This window comes from Biomphalaria glabrata, chromosome 11 (genome assembly GCF_947242115.1).
Source record: "Biomphalaria glabrata chromosome 11, xgBioGlab47.1, whole genome shotgun sequence".
NCBI lineage: Eukaryota > Metazoa > Mollusca > Gastropoda > Planorbidae > Biomphalaria > Biomphalaria glabrata.
In genome coordinates this window covers 42487195-42509071 of record NC_074721.1, presented here as the reverse complement: position 1 = coordinate 42509071, position 21877 = coordinate 42487195, and the positions used below count along the sequence as shown (strand labels likewise).

Below are 21877 nucleotides of genomic sequence, written 5' to 3'. Positions count from 1 at the left end.
CAAGCTCATAGGGGCTGAATTTGGTGGTTTCATGGATGCTAGTGTTGTACGCAAATATAGCATAACTAAGGGTCTGGTCCCAGGTACTCATTGAGTCTCTTTCTAGCTTATATATCATCTGTTTTACAGTTCTGTTCCATTTCTCTATGACCCCATTTCCCTGTGGTGAGTAGATAGTGCTATGGACTAGGCGGATGTTAGTCATTTCTGCAAAGGCCTGGTTAAGGTGGGACTTAAAATTTGATGCATTGTCTGACAGTAACTTATTAGGGAATCCAAATTTAAGAAAAAGTGTTTTTAAACAATTACATATGTCAATGGCCTTTATATCTTTTAGAGGAAATGCTTCTGCCCATCTAGTGGACATGTCAATGATACCCAAAATATATTTATTCCCTTTACTGCTGGTAGTTAGGGGTCCCATTATGTCCATGGCTATTTTGTCCCAAAAATAGTGAGATTTATCTGATTTTTCTAGTGGGGCTCTAGTCACTGTTTTTTGTTTGGCACATTCTGTGCAACTGTTTACATAGTTCTTAATGTCTTTTCCCATCTTTGGCCAAAAAAAAAATTGTTGGCTATTTTAGCATATGTCTTTTTCTTCCCTAAGTGTCCTGCTGTGGGATCATCATGTGCCATGTTTAATATTTTAGCTCTTAAAGTTTCAGGGATCAGGATTTGAAGTCTGGTACAGTTTTCTTTCCTGTTATATCTAATGGCTAAGTTGTTAATTTCTATATGGTGGTTGTTTAAATTTATCTTGTTATAATCTTTGCTTAAGAGGTCTTGTATTGTGGTGTCATTTTTCTGCATAGCTATTAGTTCCTCCCTAGTTATACCTATTTCATTAAGTAATACTGTGGGGCATTCTATTTCTGGTGTTATTTTTTTATGTGATCTGGCTTCAACTAATAATGCCTCATGTTTGAATAGGGAATACTTTTGTCTATCTTCCGCCCATTGCATAACTTCTTCTAGTGTTGGATCTTTTACACCTTCTACATTGCCTATTATTAGATCTTGTGCTGGGGTGTCCATGACTATGGCTTCTAGTTCTCCTGTAATCCAGGGGGATTCTATTAGAACTTTAGCGGTCTTACAAATATCAAATTTTTGTATGTTTGCATAGGTCACTTTTACTGTATTTTCTAGATACTGTCCTGGTTCAACTAAAGAGGCTTTAACTATGATTGCCGTGGCTCCACTGTCACGAATTGATCCCACTTCCTTAAAATTGACATAGGATGGAAAGACCTTTATTTTAGACTTGTTTGATTGCATATAAGCTACATTTTCCTCTCTATGGGTGTTGGTGTTATTGCCACTGTTGTTTCTATTGTTTCTATTTCCGCTATTGTAGTTGTTTGGGTGGTTGTTTGTGTGGTAGTTAAATTGTTCCCTTCTAGATTGTCTGTTGTTGCTATTATAGTTATTGTGTTGGTAGCTGTTTGTAAAATTTCTTCTTTCATTGGGACTTGCACTCTGGTGTGGTCTATATGGTCTATTATTGTAATTATTGTTGTGATTGTAGCTGTTTGGATTGTAGAAATTAGTGTAGCTTCTGTACCTATAATTGTTACTGTAGTTTCTAGGAGCTTTACATTGGTTTTTCACGTGACCTCTTCTCCCACAATTAAAACATGTCTTGGTGTTAGACCATTTGTATTTATTATTGCTGTTGTTGTTGGATGTTGTTGCTGTGGCTGCAAGTTAGTGTAGGTCTCTTTTGTCAATGGTGTGTCCAGGGTGACTGTCTTTAAATAAATTTAAGTTGGTTATCAGTTCAGTCTCTGTCTTGATCTTTTTTCTTTAAGGAAAGTGAATACCAAATCTGTCACGTTGTTGAGAACATTGTCAATAAGTAGCATGTCTAGGATTTGTGTCGGGTCCTTGATGTCACATTTTGCTAGTTCTAACCATTTTATCATATTCCTCCTCATATCATATATTATTCTATTAAAGTCCCCATCTTTCTTTGATTTAGTGTCCCTAAACAGCTTGCGATAGAAGTCCGAATTTTTCCCGAAGTGCTCTAGTAATCTAGTCTTTACTGCCGCAGTCTTTCTTTTGGTCTACTGTTAATGTGGAAATGATGTTGAGGGGTTCTCCCGACAAATTTGCTAGTAGGTGTTTGGCCATGTCCTCATTGTTAAGATTGTAAGTGGAGGCAATATGCTCAAATTGGACCAAATAGTTTTCACGTGTTTCAGCTTTGGAATTAAATTTATGAAATTTAGAAATGAATGGCTTTGTTGTAGACTGTTGGGTTATAATGTTGGGATTTGTTTTGGCAGCTTCTAGTTTAGCTAACTCTACTTTGTCCTGGCTTTATTTGTGTTTAGTTTCTAAGTTCTTTTAATTCTTTCTCATGAGCTCTTTCAGCAGCTCTTTCTTCCCTATCTCTAATTTGTTTCTTTTCTTCCCTTTCCTCCCTTTCTTTCTTTTCTATTCTATCTTTTTCCTCCCTTTCTTTCTTTTCAGCCTTTTCTAATCCTTTTTTGATAAATTCCTTTTTCTCACCCCCTTCTAGTTCCATGACTTTCACTAGCTCTAAAATTTTGTCATAGGAAGATATGTTTAATGCTTTGTGTGCTCAAAATAGTTAATTAAGTGAGAAAAAATGTACTGTGTTACACTTATCAATACAATGTATGTCAATCATTTTACATGTGTGTATTATACAATAATAAAAAAATTCAATCAATGGTTATAATGTAATGAAAGAATTTAATGAGAATTGTCAAACAAATGTCTAGATCTAGATCAAGATTTACTCATGAGTTACTCAATTCAGTATTATAAAGTATTCAAATTTAATACTCATAAATATCAACATATGTTATACATGTCTGCTGTTGTGCCAGAGTAAAATAGTAAAAAAAAATGTAAATTAGAAAAAGAAAGAAAATATATGCACAGTATAAGTGAAAAGGACAAACACAGAAACAATATAGAGAACAACACAGTCTGCTTTAAAGAAATTAATAAAAAGTAGAAATGCGACAGGAGAAATACAGATATATGGATACAGGATTTTAAACAAACAACAATATAGATACAGATTAAGTACACTGAAAGAAATACAAACAAGACTCAACAGCTAAATAAATATTTTCCCACTATATTCTATGACCTCCGTACCAACAAGGAGAGCCTCAAACGCATTGGGCCTTATAGAGGTTAAAGAACAAATAGGATAGACCCTAGAAGAACTTATCAAACAAGAAAGTAAACATAAAGAAAAAAATGTGAGTAATTCTGTTGAATAATATCTCCTGACTATATCTAATAGTCACCAATACTTAATCTTATATATCAATCAATATATTTATACAATAATATCTCCTAACTATATCTAATAGTCACCAATACTTATACTTATATATCACTCAATATATTTATACAAAACTCATTTCAACTTACAAGGGCTTCTTATTGTAGATCTTCCATCTTCAAATAGTCAATAGTAATCCAATTGTTGAGTAATCCAGCGAAATAGTAACACTAATAATCCGTTGAAATAATAAGGTAGTATCCAATAGTCCAGCCACAAAATAAACCAATGAAATGAGGTAATATATCCAATGAGTTCAATAATCCAGTTCTATGCCATAAGATGGCTCGAATGCTCAAATTTACAATTAATACAAGTTCTGTCAAGTACTCCAAAATAATCCACAGTGGTTAGGAAGTTCACAAAAAGGTAATCCAAGATAATCACTTAATAGGGGCTTCTGTTAGTTCAAATTAATATAATCCAGTTCTTGGAAAGATAGAACTTGTACAGGTACTTGTATATTAGGCTATGCATTACTCCTAAGTAGCCCAAATAAATAACATCAAATCAGGATATCCATCAGTATGCTGAAAAAAAATATTGACCATAAGTAGAAGAGTGTCTCAACTGAGAGCAATCTTTCTACAAGACCTGAATGGTAGAGACCATGTTAATGTCTTCTGAGTGTGCCAATGATGAATAATGGCGAGCACTCGATGATGAAGCGGTGTATCTGTCATCAAACGATGTCTTGAGTGGTGTAGATCTTTCTTTCACACAAATAGATTTTGGAACAGGGTTGTCTTCTGCTCTTGTTTACACACAGGGTTGATGAATCTCAGCATGCAGATGTGGAATAGCTTTAGCAAAGCTATTTAGGTTACTTGAATGATTCGGTCTGCATGTAATGGCGTGACTGGTGTAGCCCCATTTTCTACAAGATCAATAGCAAATATTCTTTTTTTATGCTTTGTTTAAGCCTGCTTAGCATACTTTATTAAAGTGCATAATTTGACTATAGTAAGTATTGCTTATAATATTAGCTTTTTCTTGCATCAAAGTAAATCAGAAATATTATTTTAAAATCAATTGTTGATTTAACATAATCATCAATTTAGTGGCTCAGAAAAGAAAAAAATGTCTGAAAAAATGATTATAATTTTTAGAATAGTTGCGGATAAAAATGTAATAAGAATGCCTTTTAAAACTTGCAATCTATAGGGCAGATGATGTAAATGTCATCTGTTTCTGTGGCCTACAGTTATAAAGGTATCATGATATGGCCAGCACAATGATAAACCTTCTTTACTCTCCCCAACTAATGTCATTAAAATTGCACAGACTTGAGGCACTCTATGATCCTGAAATTCAAAAACAATCTTGACCAAGATTTGAACCTGAAAACTCTAGCTCAAAATAGCTGCACTTAACCACTTAACAAGTCCTCCCCCCCCCCCTTTAAAAAAATCAAATGTTCCATTATGAATCAGCACATCATCATTTGCAGAGAGAATTGCTGCCAATCTTTTGCCTATACAGGATATAGCTAGCTTAAGTACAATAGAGATAACTTTATTCAAGAATTTTTAACTTTGGCTGAATGTGCATTGTGACAAGCTAATTCAGGAACTGGCTTATACTGTAACATTTATTTAAATATTTTAGACTAAAATTACAACTATTATACACTAAAATAAAATGTTATTTCATTCACTATGCCATTATGTTATGGAGTGTTTACCCTGGCCCAGCATTCTCCTCCTTTTGCAGCATTACATGTTCTGTAATCTTCAGGGGCCCAAAGACTTTTTCCAGTGATGTAAGCCTCCAGAGAATCATATGTCCTTGGATAATGGCAGCTGTGAACAGAATCACTTTTGCATAACACTTTCCAAAATGTACAAACTATTTAAATATATTAATATATGCCTTTATTCTAAAAACAACCTCATAATAATATACTTATTCTTTTAAAAGTTTCATAGAATTTATTACATGCTAGATATCCTTATATGTTCACCTAGATGTCTACAAGCTAGCAGAGCTGTTTGTTAGAAAGTTGATTAGATCTTTCCAAACTCAGAAAGCCACTTTTTAAACTTAATGAATAGTGAACAATAGATAAGTTACATCTAAAATAAAAATGCCAACAAAAGAGCTATTCAGGCTTTAGATGGGAACCCACAGGCACAAGGCACAGAGGAAGACCAAAAAGAACAGGACAAACACAATCTTCATATCTTCTAGATTACAGGCATTACTTCAAAATAGAATATAATTATGTCCTATGCATTTCATGATCAATCTAGTCATGCATGTTAATAAGTTACTTTAACTCTACTAAGTCATTGGTTTTCCTGGCCGATTGAGGCATCCCAGTCCACTCTCTAATGGCATTAGGGAAAATTGAAAATAATTATGTGGTGTTGTCTTTTTATCTGTTTCTATCTCATCATCACTAGTTTTGGGGAGTAAAAAACTTAACCAACATACCCAATAGCATAAACAGATTTAGCTCATTTTTTTTTTATCTTTTAAGATGTCATGAGCAATATCCCATCCTCCATCATGTGCTATAATTAAAATATTTTTAAAAGCCATTTAAATCTAATGCATTTCTCAAAGTCTGCAAAGAGAGAGATAACAAAGATGTCTGGTAAATGTTGTATGCAGGCCTTCTAACAGAACTAATAATTTCAAAAACAAAAAATGATTTGGAAAATAGGACCCTAAATATACAATCTGTTGAATTTCAATAATCAATTTATTTATGAACCATCTGGTTTATTATATATTCAAAAAATATTTTGAAAGTTTAAAAGTTATAGAAGATTGTCCTTATAATCACTTGAGAAAAAATGTCAATATACATTAACTCATTAGCTACTAATGCGCCAAAATGCGCCCTTCCCCCCTCAGTACTAATGCGCCCAAATGCGCCCGCCACAGCACACATACAGCATGACTTGCGTAGCTCTCGTTTTCCTGCGCGACGCGTGGTGTTATTTTGAGCTGGCTGGGTTTTTTAAAAAGTAGAAATATAGATCGTTTCGTTAAAAAAAAACGGATGTTTTTACGTCTTTCGCTTCAGTTTCTATGGGCCTTCGAAGTTTGTTGATTTTTTTTTTCGATTTTTCTTAGCTGCACAGGCCATTTTCTCAATTACCTTTCAATTTTTAGACCCGTTATCGCAAATAATACACTAAATACAGCTAATAATGAACTTGATATTGATCAAGACATTGATCATTAGAATTTAGCGCTACATTTAGACTTAGATCTAGTCCGATTCAGAGATAGAGTGAAGGAAACATTAGATCGATCATCTAGCCTAGATCTAGACTATTCTGGATCTAGCGTCAATGAATCTTCAACATCTTTGACTGATATTTTGAACAGTTTTTATTTACCACATGAAAACTTTAGATGAAATAGATCTAGTTGGGGGTGTTCACAACGTTGGTTTGGACAATGGTTTGATTACTTTTACTTTGTTATGCTAGAAGTCATGAAATCTGAGACACATGCAGAACCACATCAGCATGATGCCATGTTCAGGCAACTAAGGGCCTCACGCGTACCCAGTGAAAGTCAGTAAATACTCAAGACATATAAAGATTTTATATAAAAGCATAATGTTTATTGTATAGGCCTACTAAATTCCTACTTAAAAACATTACTGGTCTTTGGGTAAAATTTAAATATTACCAAAAATTACAGATCTGATTGGGGGGGGGGGGGGTCCACCAGTCTTCAAAAAATCAGGCACTCGAACACATTTTCGTCTTTACCTGTTGTTTTTATTGTTTTAATCTTGTAAAACCTATTCAAGTTATACATCATTTTAAAGGTCATCTATTTCTCTTTTTTTAGAAGTATTTTTTGTTATTGATAGATGTTGTTTTATGTTTTTTTAAATATATTTTGTAAAGTCAGTCTATTGATGTTTTGGAGTTACCTCCCTTTGCTTAGTATTTGGAGAGATGCTGCTTAGGAATGGCTTAGTAGCTAATGAGTTAAAAGTCAGAATACTTTTTATATCATTTCTACAATGATTCCCTATAGAATAAGTGATGCCTTTTGATGACAAGAAACTAATCTTTAACTCTTTGACAACTATCAGATACATACAATATGATCTGGTAAAAACAAAGATCTTCACTTTTTCCAAAAATATACAAACTAAGTATTATTATACAGTATGTCTTATAAAGAAGTATAGTATAAAATGTAGACAATTACCTTTATAATAAGTCCTAAGATAAGTTAGGAATGCAGTATTTCCCATGGCTGTGCAGCCCCAGCTGAGACCTACATATTTATATAATCAACACTATAGCCTCTCTCATTCCATATCTGATGAAGATAAATTAAAATTAGTTGTTAGATTTATACAAAGTCCCTGTGGGGCTGAGGGGCATACACCAGTTGGCTACCTTTCAAGGGGGCTGGATTTAGAATTCCAGTAAGCACCACACATTTTCATAAATTTTCAATTTAGATTTGGCTTGAGCTATGTTGCAGAAAGGGTTAAGTAAGGGTTGGAAACAGCATGGAAATCTTCTCCCAAATACTGCCTCTCCCCACATGTTCCCCAAAGAGCTTAAACTGAGCACTGAGCAAGCTTTATGTTATGATAAACCAAAGAAAAATAATAAATAAATAAACATCTGAATTTCATTCAACAGAAAAGTAAAATCTAGACAGTCAACTGTTAATTAAGGCTAGTAGAAACTAGAACAAATATTCGTTTTGTAGAGTTCATTTTCAAGAATGTTGTTTATTATGTTGCTATCTTGACTAAGGCTAACTCATTTGCCACAGAGGGCATTTCAAACCCAAGCAAAGGGGCATAGCACTTGTAATACATATTAACATAAACTTTTTCATATAAAGTTAAATATAAATATCTTTATATTATGAACTAACCGTGTATGTAATAGAGACCAACAAAAAAACAAAAACAGTCTAGAGAAAACCAATACATAAGATCATAGAAAGTGTAGGGGCAGCTACGGAAACTTACCCCAAAGTAGTCTATTGTTAAATTATGCCTTCTTTTAGCTCCAGTAATCCATCCCTTCTTTGTCTACTCAATTAATCATATACACTCTGGACTATCGTTTGGTGGTCTCCATGATCCTAGGTTAGACCCCTGCCTGCTGCCACCCCACATCTTCTTGTGGGACGTTCAAGCTAGAATGTAGTTGTTTTCAACTCTGAAGGAACATCTGAAACATGTAAAACATTTTTACAATAATCAGAATGGGTCACCACAATTTAGATCCTGCACACATAATAATTCCAGACTCATCATAGATAATCAGTAAGTCAAAGTTAATAAGTAAATACTGTTTGCATCAGTTTAATTTAACTGAAAAAAAACCTTTATAATAAATATGTCATAGAAAAAAGCAGTTTTAAAATCAAAATCAAGAAATTACTATTTTTCTAAAATTTACCTTAAATAAATAGTCTAAGATTTCATTCCCCTGAATCTCTGGATAGTTGACAAAGTACCGTAGTTTTGAAGTTGCCTAGGAAACATTTTTTTTTAGGAATTAGTTTCAAAAAGATCAAACTCATGCCTGTAATAAACCTTCCTCAGTTACCAGTACTATAAAAAAATCCTGAGTTTGGTACCATGGGGTCAGTTTAAGCTTTATTAGTCTCATTGTAATTTTTTCATTTATGTTTTGAATCTTAATTAAATAACATTAAATCTCTAAAATCAGTGGCCTGACTTTTAAACTTATTTGTTTGTTTCTAGTGTAACAGTGTAAGCTTACTTTATCAACTCTATGGCTTACTAGATAGTAGATAGACTCTAGTAGGCTATTACAATTTTAAACATCAATGACTAATGACCAACATGGTTTCATCTTATAGATCTAGATCTAATACGACAATTTGTGTTGTGAAGAAGTTAGAAGGGAATTCACCTTGGCCTTTTGGATCTTAAACTTAATCCAGCATTCCAGGATATCATTATCACTCTTAGTCTTACTCTTTGTAGTTACGTCTCAGAAAAATAATGATCTTTAGTTTTTAAAGTTAAAAAATAGTACAATCCTATTTCGCGGATTTAAAATAGATCTAGTCTAGAAGTGGATAGATCTATTAATCACAACTTCAGAAATATATTCACGCAAATCTATGATATAATCATAACTTATTTCCATTTAGTTTCCATAGAGATAACAAAATATGTCGCGTTTCGAAAATCTAATCTAGATTATGTAGGTCTGTGATCTTACTCTTAACCTTTTTTTTTTTTTTTGGCTTTATTACCTATGTAAGAAAATGTGAGTTCAGAACAAAGACCTAGATCTATATATATTATATTGGGAAGAAGGATCATGTGATGTCTAAAGATACACACAAACCAACAGTTACAATCAGCCTGCCACTTAAAGGATATATTAAGGATATAATATCAAGAACAGATATTGCAGTGTCAGTGTTCCTGGTGTCATGGCGACTGAGTTGCCGTTTCTCAAGCTTGCCATTGTGTATATTTGTTCAGTCCTGGCCTGTCCCTTCTGAGACGCTCTCGCATGATAACTATGTCGTGTCATTCATTCTACTTCGAATTTGATATGACATTCAAAGTATGTTTTGATTGGAGGTTTAACTGTTCAGACTTTAATATGCTTGATATTTTGGTAGTTCATTTGCGTATCAGTCCGTAAAATAAGATTTATGGATGACTGCTATTGTATAGAAAAATATAGACATACCAATGGGATTTTAAAACATCTGAAATATAAAAAAATTGTAAGTTCATAAGATGCTAATAACAAAACCAGTCAATCATATCACGTAAGAGTATTAATTCTTTATCTCCGTAATTATTTTTCCATGTTCTGACTGAATTGTTCATTTTTCACATTTGTACATTCTATCCTGAAAACATTACTTTTGGTATAGAATTATATGAGAATGCATGCTCTTTTTATATAACAAAAAAAAATAAAGTTTATAAAACCAAAAATTAATTAAATTTAATGGCGTCAAATCAACGATGGTATCGTTAATTAGGAGAGATACAGTTGTTAAGTATAAGTGACAACATCTTCATAAATTCACTACATATTATGTTGAAAAATACAACTTGTATAGACAAAAATGTATTTACAAGGAAGAAAATAGTTGATAGCCTATGATTACAGACTTTTTTTGAAGTCTAGTTATTGTTCATGTCTACAAACTTTTTGATGCTTAAATACCTGATAATGGTATGTCTACATACAAGATGATAGGCTTATTTCTACTTATGCTTGCTTCCCTAGTGCTATTAGAGCATGGAATGGGTTGCCTGAGCTAGCCAGGAAAACCAGTGACTTGGCAGAATTTAAGTCATTGGTTAATATGCATGACTAAATGCATGACGCGTAGGACGTAATCATCTTCTTTTTTGAAGTAACGTCTGTATTATATAAGATAAGATAAGAAGATGTTGACAAATTTGTTGTGTTACTACTGTGTTAGTGTTGGAGCGAGACCCGACAAAAGAACGAGCAATATTTATATATATTTTTTGAAGTAACGTCTGTATTATATAAGATAAGATAAGAAGATGTTGACAAATTTGTTGTGTTACTACTGTGTTAGTGTTGGAGCGAGACCCGACAAAAGAACGAGCAATATTTATTTTATTTTAAAATTTATATTTAGTCATTTTTAAGCTTATTTTTCATTTTAACTCTTTCTCTCTTAATGGACGATGCCAACGTCGATTTGAATCCCATTAAACTTAATTGGTTTTTGGATTTATAAACTTTAATGTGTGCTGTGTAAAAAGAGCATGCATTCTCCTAGAATTCAATACCAAATATAAGATTTTCTGATAACAATAAAAAAAGTTATTGAAGCTTAATCATAACAGGATAGTGAAATACAAATGAGCAAAATGAATAAAACTATCGGAATTAAAAAAAAAAAATTACGGAGAGAGTTAAAAAAGGAAATTCATGTTACATGGATTGCCATTTGACATATTGTTTCATAATAATGTCGCTTTTTTTTTGGTCAGCACAATTTTCAACTTCCCGATCTTACGCAAATAGCCCAGGCCAGCGCTAGACGAGCGGTCTGAATTTAGTGTGGAGCGCTATGCCTTTGACTTATCAAATTGTTTCGAGTTTTGCAAGTGCTACTGTCATTTTTCTCCACAATTTTATCTCCACATTTTACTCACATTCCCACATTAACATTCTTATCTTCACACACATCTCCACATTTTCATCTCTACTTTCTCATCTTCGCTTCGTCCTAGTCTTCACATTCTTCTACCTTCGTTATTTTTTTAATTTGTGATTTTTGTGCTTGAAAAGTTCTTGACTTTTAATTTAATCTATTAACTGAACAAAATAAATATGTAGTCTCAAATGAAACAATACAACGCGCACTCCTTTATAACTCTTACTGTAACCCTTAGGATTGCGTAACACACTTTGGGAAAACTGTCTTAGAAGAGATAATTAGCTGGCCGAGTCTAGGTAAAACATCGAGGACTGGGGGAGGAATGTGTATGACCATTTCAAATAGTATAACAATTACAAAGCTAAATAAAAAGAAAGGGAGAAGACGTTGACCTTAATGCCCTGTAGACTAGACACTTGTTATTGTCACGTGAATTAACCTTTATTACATTGTGCCCGGGACAGGAGTTTTGTGATTAAACAAATAGGAGTACACTATAATGCAGTTTGTTTTGTGATTAAATAAATAGGAGTACACTATAATGCAGTTTTTATCGTTGATGTATATTTAGGAATTCAACTTTTGTTGGCGTATTCTACAGTTACAATTATTCCTATTAGATATATCTTATTCCTAATGCATCCCTGGTGTTTCTTGAAGCGTTGGAGGGTTTTAAACTAAAATATATCTGGCCCATGAGTTCGAATTCAGGTCGTTACTACCTTTTTCTTTATCTTTATAAATTATTTTATAAATAAATTTAATTACATGGCTTATCCAAACTAACTAATGTGAGTACTCTTTTTTTTTCTTTTTTTTTAAAGTATTTTTTTTTAATTTTCTTGTTTATGATTCATCTTTTAAGGAATCACAATCTACAACAATATCTTTTTTTTTTTCATTTTAATACAATAAATCTAAGCCCAATTACCTTGACTCTGACACACTATCATCACTATTTGAGAAAATATTTTTTTATAAAGATCATTTCGTACTTTCGCAGAAACAGGTTTTTAAAAAAACAAGAATCAAAACAAAAACACAATTTGCATAATCTGTACGCCTGCTACATACACAAAAAAAAAATTAAAAAATAACGCAGTTGTTCACTCCCGTTTTAATAATCTCCCCTGATATAAAAAGTAATATTATATTATTAATATGTTATATTATATTAAAAACAAATGAAACTGATAAAGCTGTTCAAGTATCTTAGCATGTCATTTTTTTTTTCAATCTACATTTTAAACTAAACACTCATTATATAAATATTACTTTTACTTCTAATATAAAAAATCAGTTTTTAGTTATGTCGTCAACAAAACGCTAACTAGCGAGATTCTCGTTAAATAACATTGAAGTACGTAAGCAAACAGAGTTTGAAAAACCACATTTCTAATCTAGTGCTGATACCAGTAGAGTGTGAGTGTTTGGTATGTTTCGCCACTGATTCTCTAGATTCAACTTTTGTTGCCGGGGGCTGATCATGACACCTTTCAACATTGGCTTCAGGAATGACAATAAAGCCGTAACTTAATGCTGGCATTTCTATTGGCTCACGAATGTTTTTCTGGCTGAAGATAATCTCAGTTTTTCCCGAGCTGTCCATTATGACGTCATTGAGTTTGATGGCTCTGGTTGGAAAAGAAAACCAGCGCACAAAGTCAATTTGCTTTAAAATGTTTAACAAGGTATTTCGTGAAGGCACATTTATAGAATACTGTTTAAATTGTTCTATACATTCACAAAAGGCCCGCTTGATTCATTACTATTTTTCATGCACTATAACCAATGACTTAAATTCTGCCTAGTCATTGGTGTTCCTGGCTGACTCAGGCAACCCATGCCATGATCTAATAGCACTAAGAAAGAAGGAGCATTTGTACACATTTGTCCTAGCATATGGGACAATGAATGCGCCTTAGCTTTGTGTCATTCTGAGTATTTTATTAGTTTTATATTTTATGATATCGTTGGATGTAATCTTCTTCTTTGTTGAAGTCACGTCTGTATTATATAAAGATAAAATTATGGTTCAGTGTTTTATGTATAATTGCTACTTTAAATTTAATTCTTCTATCCTGAAGGTTTTCTAAATTTAGTGATTTTATTACAAAAAGCAAACAATTTGTAATCGACATTATTGACCAAAAACGATGTGGGAAACCCCTAATGACATAAATACGAAGCTTTTAAAATCATAATCATACTTATCTACTCGCAATGCCCATAAAGGAGATGCGGTGGCTGAGCGGTAAAGCGCTTGAGTTCTGAACTGGGGATCCCGGGTTTTAATCCTGGTGAAGACTAGAATTTTTAATTTCGGGCGCCTCTGAGTCCACCCAGCTCTAATGGATATCTGACATTAGTTGGGGAAAGTAAAGGCTTTGTACTAACCACATGACACCCTCGTTAACCGTAGGCCACAAAATCAGATGACCTTTACATCATCTGCCCTATAGACCACAAGGTCTGAAAGGGAAACTTTGCCCATAAAACGCTCTGCCCGAATAAGGTAGGCCTGATTCAGGTAAGTCAAAGGTTAGTTTCCTTTGTCCCTTCCCAATTTCAGTTTACCCAGAAACAAGTCCTACACCATACAACCGTCACATCTATAACTGATTGAAACTTACTGGCTTAATACATCTTTGGCACCTGAAGTAAACCAATAAACGTCTTTTGCTTGACTACCAAACTATGGTAGATTGATGACCACTGGCTCGTCCTTGACATTCAACATGTAAATCACCAAGGCACCAACCTTGTATCTAATAGAACATTTTGGTACAGTTTATATTTTAGAATGCTAGCAATGGGTACATTAGAACTGAAAGTAACGTTGGCCTACTGGTGGGGCTACATTGGGGCTAGGTCGAAGCCGACTTGAGCTGAGCTGTGTTTGCTGAGCTCCTAAAGGCAACACGGAAGCCTTCTTTCTGACATCCTCTTCCTCGTTGTTCCACAAAAGAGATTGGACCATAGCGCACTGAACAGATATAAGCATGAAAGATGCTCTATGTAAAAGCGATTATTAAAAAAAAACTACTTTAGTGTCCGAAAACACAAGGTTGATGTACGTTTCATTATATTTATCTTTAATATAATTATCATATACCAATCACTTATGTATCAAGAGATCTCATCAACTGCCGTTAGGAAATCGCCAGAAATTTTGTATGCAGATTCCCTTTTCCTGTAAAACGCTTGTTAAGACGCGGTTTTGACAGATTCGCCACCTGAACCAGAAGAACTGAAAGCTTTCTATTAAAGCTTGTGTTTTATTGTCGATATTTTCCCAACAGGCCGCATTCTATGCATAAAGTATACATAGAAGTAGCCCAAAAATAGGACTTTTTGTATTTTTAAAGAATTCAACTTCTTTTTAGGAGGGCTCTAAAAAAAACTAATAGCATCAAAAATAAAGTGTTTTTTTTTTTTCGAGAGTGCGATGAGAGAGCAAGGAATGATATTTTGAATCACTGTCATTTCTCTGCACTCAAAAGGGATCAAATGAATTCTTACAATTAATAAAACCAAATTGATATTCCTTTACATTTACACCACACACACAAAAAAAACAAGAATAATTTTAGTGTGGAGAACGGGAATGGACAAATTGAGTCCTTTAATTGAGTCCTTTGTAATATTCTGAGACTGATGGCATAAAAAATATTTATAGCGTCTAATACCCTACCGCTATAGACAATCCTTTTTTTTTGCGAGTGTTAGAACACAAAGTGTCGGTATGAAGAACTTTCGTACACATAGGACCAGATTTAGACTTGATAAGGTTATAATCTATTTAAGATAAGAAGCCCTTGTAATCAGCATAATAAAATTTAGCTGAACTATCCCTGGAAATGTTTTATTTTGGGGGTTCCTAGAAAGTGGGGGCACTAAGCTAAAGGTTATGTTGCCCATTGGTAAACCCAGCACTGTTTACACCGACCAATCCCCTTCAAATTCATAAATTTGATAATGATATGATTCTGGGTTAGTCAATTCATAGTTCTATAACTTCCTTTCAGACCGTCTCCAGATTTGTTGACTTTATACAGTTTTATTCATGAACTTTATTACTTCTCCTTGGTTACTTCTAGGTCTGATATTTTTTTTATCACTTAATTTAACAAAAAGACGAATATTTGGAAATTATTTACCCTTGAGGTTTGGCACAGTTAGCGTAAGGAGAGTCTGATGACGCATTAAAGACGTGTCCTTCTACCAGTTTTTTATACAACAACGTCAAATAGTAATCCTGTACGAAACGTTATCAAAACAGGTACATCATATTTGTCGTGAGCATAGAGAGAATTAACTTAAGTAAATGAAACCATTTAAAACTATGCTACACTATTAATACTGGTGGGGCTGAGCGTCATACATTGGGGCTAAGTCGAATCCCGACTTGAGCTGAGTTTTGTGTTGCTGATCTCGTAAAGGCAGCACGGAAACCTGCTCCCTGACAACCTCTTCCTCGATGTCCCACAAAAGAGGAATGAAGAAAGACGGTCGACAAGTCTTGCATGGTGCCCCAACGGTCCTATAGACTAGGTAAGGGATAGGTCAAGGTACACTATTACAACTAAAGAAGAAGAGCCGGGAAGAGAAAGCGGGAAGACAACATAAAAGAAGGGAAGGGTCAGATATTGAAAGAGATTGTATCAAAGGCAATGGACAAAGAAGATCAACAGATCTTGTGTGGTACCCCAACGGTCCAACAGACTAAGCCACTAAGGGATAGGCGATAGGTGAAGGTGATTATAACTATACCTAAACATTTCTTGGCTATTGGCCTGCTTCTTAGTTCTTTTTTTAAGAAAGACACAAAGATAAAAGCACATTCCTCGTTCCCTACACTAGGACACATTTGTACAAATGCTCCTTCTTCCCTAGAACTCTTAGAGCATGAAATGGGTTGCCTGAGCTAGCCAGGAAAACCAGTGACTTGGCAGAATTTAGGACTTAGGTCATTGGTTAATTATTAATATGCATGACGCGTAGGACGCAATCATCTTTTTTGAAGTAGCGTCTTTATAATATAAGACATAGATGTGCTGTATATTTTAAGAATGAAAAAACTACTTACATATCAAAGTAGGCATACTAACAACGCAATAAACAGAATATTTAAAGAGTTAACATCGATAATCACTACAGAAAATCTACTGTGACATTAACAGAGTTGCCTAACTTGAGTTACAAAAGTAATACAGTGAAACAAAAGGGAACAAAAAATATAACGAAAGCTACTTACAGGATTAGGTAAAAATGTTACACGGTACAGCAGAGAGTAACTCCCTCCCCAAATGTTAAATCGATAGACTCGCGTAATTCCGTGTAGCGCAGACTGGCCAAGTTTATCTAGCCACCTGAAACAAAAGCAAATACTGTTCTACACTATCTAACTAGCACAATGCATATGAAACAAGGGTCTCAGTTTCCACACTTATAGCACAGAGCAGGTCAAAGAAAAGATACCAGTTCCCTAATTAGATTGTTATAGTTACAAAGAATAATGCATATAGGCCTATAAAAGGATCCCTTTCAGACATTGCTATCTATAGAGGAGATAATGTAAAGGTCATCTATTTCTATAACCGACTGTTAACAAGGGTATCGCGTGGCCAGCACAACACCCTTTACTTTCACAAACTAATGTCACGTACCCATTGGAGTTGGGAGGACTGGTGGGCGCCCTAATAATCAAAATCTCAGTCTTCACCGAAATTCGAACCAGAGACTCCTAGGTTTGGAAGCCACTCAGCGGCCACGCCCATTAACTTTTATAGGCCTATAGACCCATTTAAAGAAAATCGCACAGCGGATATTTTTCCCATACAAAGTTAACAGCTTTAAACTTTAAAAAAAAAAAAAAGGGGATCTTGGCTAATTATTATGCTACAACGTCACAATGCTAAATCTGCTACCATGGTAACATGTGAACTAATTTGTTGGCAAGGCATCGTGTCATCTAAATAGTTGCGCCACTTGGACAGTCTTATAAAAAGAGCATGAAAAACACATGTACACAACCACATTTATATCTATAATTCTCTTCTTCCCTCAAGAGTTTGGACAAGAAGCAAGAGTTAAGTTAAGGAAAGATCACTCTCCAGGAGCTCCTGGTAACTCGATAGGAGGGCACGGGACATCTGTTTTAAGTTATAATATGGTTTTTTAATAATTTATACACCTAGAATTAGCGCGGGTCTTATGAAAGTGCGGGGCCCACTGCGGTCGCATAGGTTGCAGTGGCCTAAGGCCGGCCCTGCAAAAGAGCGGCGTATTCTACGCCGCCGGTTGACAAGTGAACTTATAAAACAAAAGTGACTCAGTCAAGTCGGTAAAACTTTACATCGAAGGACCCTTTTGAAGAATGTTACGCAAGTGGCAGCACCGCGCTGTCAAGAGCGGAATGATAATGCCGTATTAGTATTTATAGCTTTAGAAATCGAATACAATCTTAAAAGAAATGGACGACATCATAATAATCTCTTTTATCATTAAGAACCTGTAGATTATTGAGACATTACTTCAAAGTCCTGTTGGCACACACGTTCTAAAACAATTTATCCGTAACTGGATCCTATGTTAAATGCCTTTTATTTTCTATATTTAGGCCTACTTAAGTGTAATTAAAGATGTTTGCATTTGAGCTGAAAACTTTGGTTCTCGCACAAGGGGACTTAACTTTGCTGGTAGTGGCTACCAATCAAAACACGCTATCAACCATCCTTGAATGGCTGGCTGGTCGTGTGGTATGCACCCCCCCCCCCCTGGACAGTCATTTTGATGGTCCTGGATTCGCACCATTGTCCCCGCCATTCCTTAATGTCCTGCGGGAGGTGTTGGTGTTACAAGACGGCTGATGACGTGAGCAGTGTTCTGGCGCCTGTTTCAACTGGTCGTTGTCTAGGTAATATGGCTGAGTCTCGACTGTTGACGCTGGAACTAGATGTAGATATAGTGGTTTAGCCCTGTCGCGATGTACTGCTCTAGTTCAGGGGTCGGCAACCTGCGGCTCGCGAGCCACACGCGGCTCTTTGGACGTTAAGCTGCGGCTCTTTAGTTCCATGCGCAAATATTATTTAATTTATTGTAAAAAAACTTTTAAAAATTGTTCTGATTCGATTCTATCTCTCAGCCACTTGTACTCGCTTTTCAGCGCACCCCTCTCCATGTCTTGAAATGTAACATATTTGCAGGTGGAAGATATTCAATTTCCTTCTGCCTTATCACTTGATATAGATGAGTCTTACGACATAAAAGACACGGCACAAATTGGTATTTTTGTCTGGTATATGTCTTCCCAAGTTCCAAAAGAAGAACATCTAGGATCGCTAACGCTCTCGTGACAAACCAGAGGAAAAGATAGAGCTAATGTCGTGCGAAAATACATTGAAGACAATAAAAGCGATATAAATAAATCGTTTCAGTAGCAACTGATGGAGCCAGAAGTATGGCAGGAACAAAATAAAGGGGCAACTACAATTCTTTGGCGCAAAATTGAACTATGAAATTTTTACGTATGACTGCATAATATACCAAGAAGCGCTTTGTGTCCAAACATCTCCGGACGAAATAGTTGAGGTCATGAATTTGTTAATCAAGATTTTTAACAGCAACTTGTTTAAAAGCACTCTACCGTCGTCAGTTGAAAGAATTCTTAACGAAATGTTCGGAAGAAAAAAATGTAGTGGCTCTTTAAAAACGTTGAAATTTGGTAAATAGTAATTTTTGGCTCTTCCGACTCAAAAGGTTGCCGACCCCTGCTCTAGTTGTGGCTTTGTTATAGTTGTATATATGTATATTAATCACGAATCAGGACATCCGAATGATATTTTAAAATAACTACCAGGTCATCCAGCCTCGTTCAAGACCAGGTCACGTGACAATAAAAATAAAGACAGGACAAAAATAAACACGTTATCATTCCCTTCCCCAGTAATAAAATAAATCTAATTTAATGAAATAAAACCTAACTAGAAACCCAAATAAATAACTTAGATTATAAACAGAAATAATAATAGTAAATAAAACATTCTAAAATAGCCAAGCAGAAGAAAACGCGGGAGAGGTCAGTTGGGGTCACATTCCAAAGACAGGACTGTCACTAGCAATGGAGTTATTCTAGTGAACACGCAGACAAACGGGGTGTGTACATAACGGTTAGTGAGTTGGCTAGAACAGTGTCTCCCAAACTGTGCTCCGCGAGGCCTGAATATGTGTTCCATGAATTACTGGAATAATTCACTAGTAGGCCATCACGTGAACAATCTCTAAAAACAATAAATAAAGCAAAGTGTTCCGCTAAATACTCAGAATGTGCGAAGTGTTCCGATAAGCAAACAAGTTTGGGAATGGGCTAGAATGTTATAAAGAAACACCCGAAATATGCAGAAAAAAAGAAACAAACTTATCTAGGACATTTCATAAATTGGTATTTAGATTTTTCGATTCCCTCTTTTTTTTTTTTCGTGTTCTGCTTAAGTATATTGTGAAAGAGGGTCCGGAAACAGAAAGTCTTTAAGACGATGAACTTCAGTCTTAGTTTACAGACAAGTAATGATGCAGGCCTACTTACGAGAACTTTCCAGAGAGATTAAATATTTGCTGGAGTCAGCCTGTACAATCTTGGTACACCTATACGTCCTGCAGTCCTTCACCCAAGTACTACCTACGTCATAGCACATTTCATTCAGCTCGCAACCTGCGAAAGAGAGAGGGAGATATGAACTCCGATTGACAACAGGACACATAGGACATGGACAACAGGACATGAAAGATTGAGACAACAGGACAGGTAGGACTGAGCCAACATGACAGGAAAGACGGTGACAACAGGTCGGGTAGGACTGAGACAACAGGACAGGTAGGACTGAGACAACAGGGCAGGAAGGACTGAGACAACAGGACAGGTAGGACTGATACAACTGGACAGGTAGGACCGAGACAACAGGACAGGAAAGACGGTGACAACAGGTCGGGTAGGACTGAGACAACAGGACAGGTAGGACTGAGACAACAGGACAGGTAGGACTGAGCCAACATGACAGGAAAGACAGTGACAACAGGTCGGGTAGGACTGAGACAACAGGACAGGTAGGACTGAGACAACAGGACAGGAAGGACTGAGACAACAGGACAGGAAAGACGGTGACAACAGGTCGGGTAGGACTGAGACAACAGGACAGGTAGGACTGAGACAACAGGACAGGTAGGACTGAGCCAACATGACAGGAAAGACGGTGACAACAGGTCGGGTAGGACTGAGACAACAGGACAGGTAGGACTGAGACAACAGGACAGGTAGGACCGAGACAACAGGGCAGGAAGGACTGAGACAACAGGACAGGTAGGACTGAGACAACAGGACAGGAAGGACTGAGACAACAGGACAGGTAAGACTGAGACAGCAGGACAGGTGGCACTGAGACAACAGGACAGGAAGTGTATGAGATGTATACTGACCTTCGTCAACTAAAAGTGCTACATTATGGTCACATCGATATTTAATTCAAGACGTTAAACCAGGTAATGTAAAAATCTCTCCCTGCCGGTAAGCATTGTTATTCACAACACAAGAGTCTGAAAAATACAACGCAACGATATTGTTAACTCATTTTTTTCCTACAAAAAAAAAAACGCCCTACAAAAATAAACTATCAATCATTCAATAAGCCCTCATCAAGAGTTTCTTCCTACAAAATGAAAATAAAAGTGTTACTCCCAATTAATAAATAATTTTAATAATTGAAAAAAAAAAAAAAAATAAAATGGATATGTTCTCAATCATTCTATATTGGGAACATGAAAGGGATTAAGACCTCTGCTGGCAGTCACTCACTGAACTTCCCTTTGTCTGTTCTCTGTAGTGGAATATTACTTTTCAGCTTCATTTTTTAAAAAAAGTGCCCTTGTAATGACAACAAATTTCCAGTAAAGATAAAAAAAAGAGAGTCTTAGACTCTATATTCCTGAGTTTCATAAAAAAATACGTATGTGTATCTGATATCATCTACATACAGCAGAAAGTAACTACATATTGTTAGATACTTAGTTTAGGAACCCACTGTAGTAGACAGACCTTGAACGCGACATTTTATAGTTACGACACAGGCATTGGGTTAGAGATTATTATTGTAGACTTGCAGGACAGTTACTGCTAAGCTCTTGAAGGGATAACATCGTTTTTTGACTCGACTGTGGCCCAGTCTGTATTAGAGTTTGTTACTCTATTTTCATCTCCAGTGAACATGTTGCTGTGCATTGATCCTGTTGGTTATTTCTTTGTGACGTGAGGTATGTCTTAGCAATCGACCTCGTATTAGTAATACACTATACAAGATACCCTAGCATCTAAGATTATCAAGGTACTATAGAAATACAATA

At 35.3% G+C, this 21877-nt stretch overlaps 2 long non-coding RNA genes across 6 annotated transcripts in view; both read right to left on the bottom strand.

Moving 5' to 3' along the window:
• Positions 1 to 4289: 4289 nt before the first annotated feature.
• On the bottom strand, positions 4290 to 10800 carry LOC129921622 (uncharacterized). Its single transcript, XR_008773560.1, has 4 exons — positions 8740 to 10800; positions 8304 to 8508; positions 7520 to 7633; positions 4290 to 5136 (listed from the first exon to the last, which is right to left on the bottom strand). It is a non-coding gene; the product is annotated as an uncharacterized LOC129921622 (long non-coding RNA).
• Positions 10801 to 11998: 1198 nt separating this feature from the next.
• Positions 11999 to 21877, bottom strand: part of LOC106066144 (uncharacterized) — a 16360-nt gene continuing 6481 nt past the window's right edge. For 3 of the 5 annotated variants that reach the window (XR_008773557.1, XR_008773556.1, XR_008773555.1), the window contains exons 3-7: positions 20957 to 21073; positions 20070 to 20195; positions 16740 to 16854; positions 14116 to 14250; positions 11999 to 13116 (exon numbers count right to left, since the gene is read on the bottom strand). This is a non-coding gene — a long non-coding RNA (uncharacterized LOC106066144). Of the gene's footprint in view, positions 13117 to 14115; positions 14251 to 15642; positions 15669 to 16571; positions 16679 to 16739; positions 16855 to 20069; positions 20196 to 20956; positions 21074 to 21877 lie in introns of those variants that run through there. The other 2 variants (XR_008773559.1, XR_008773558.1) reach the window with 2 other exon arrangements.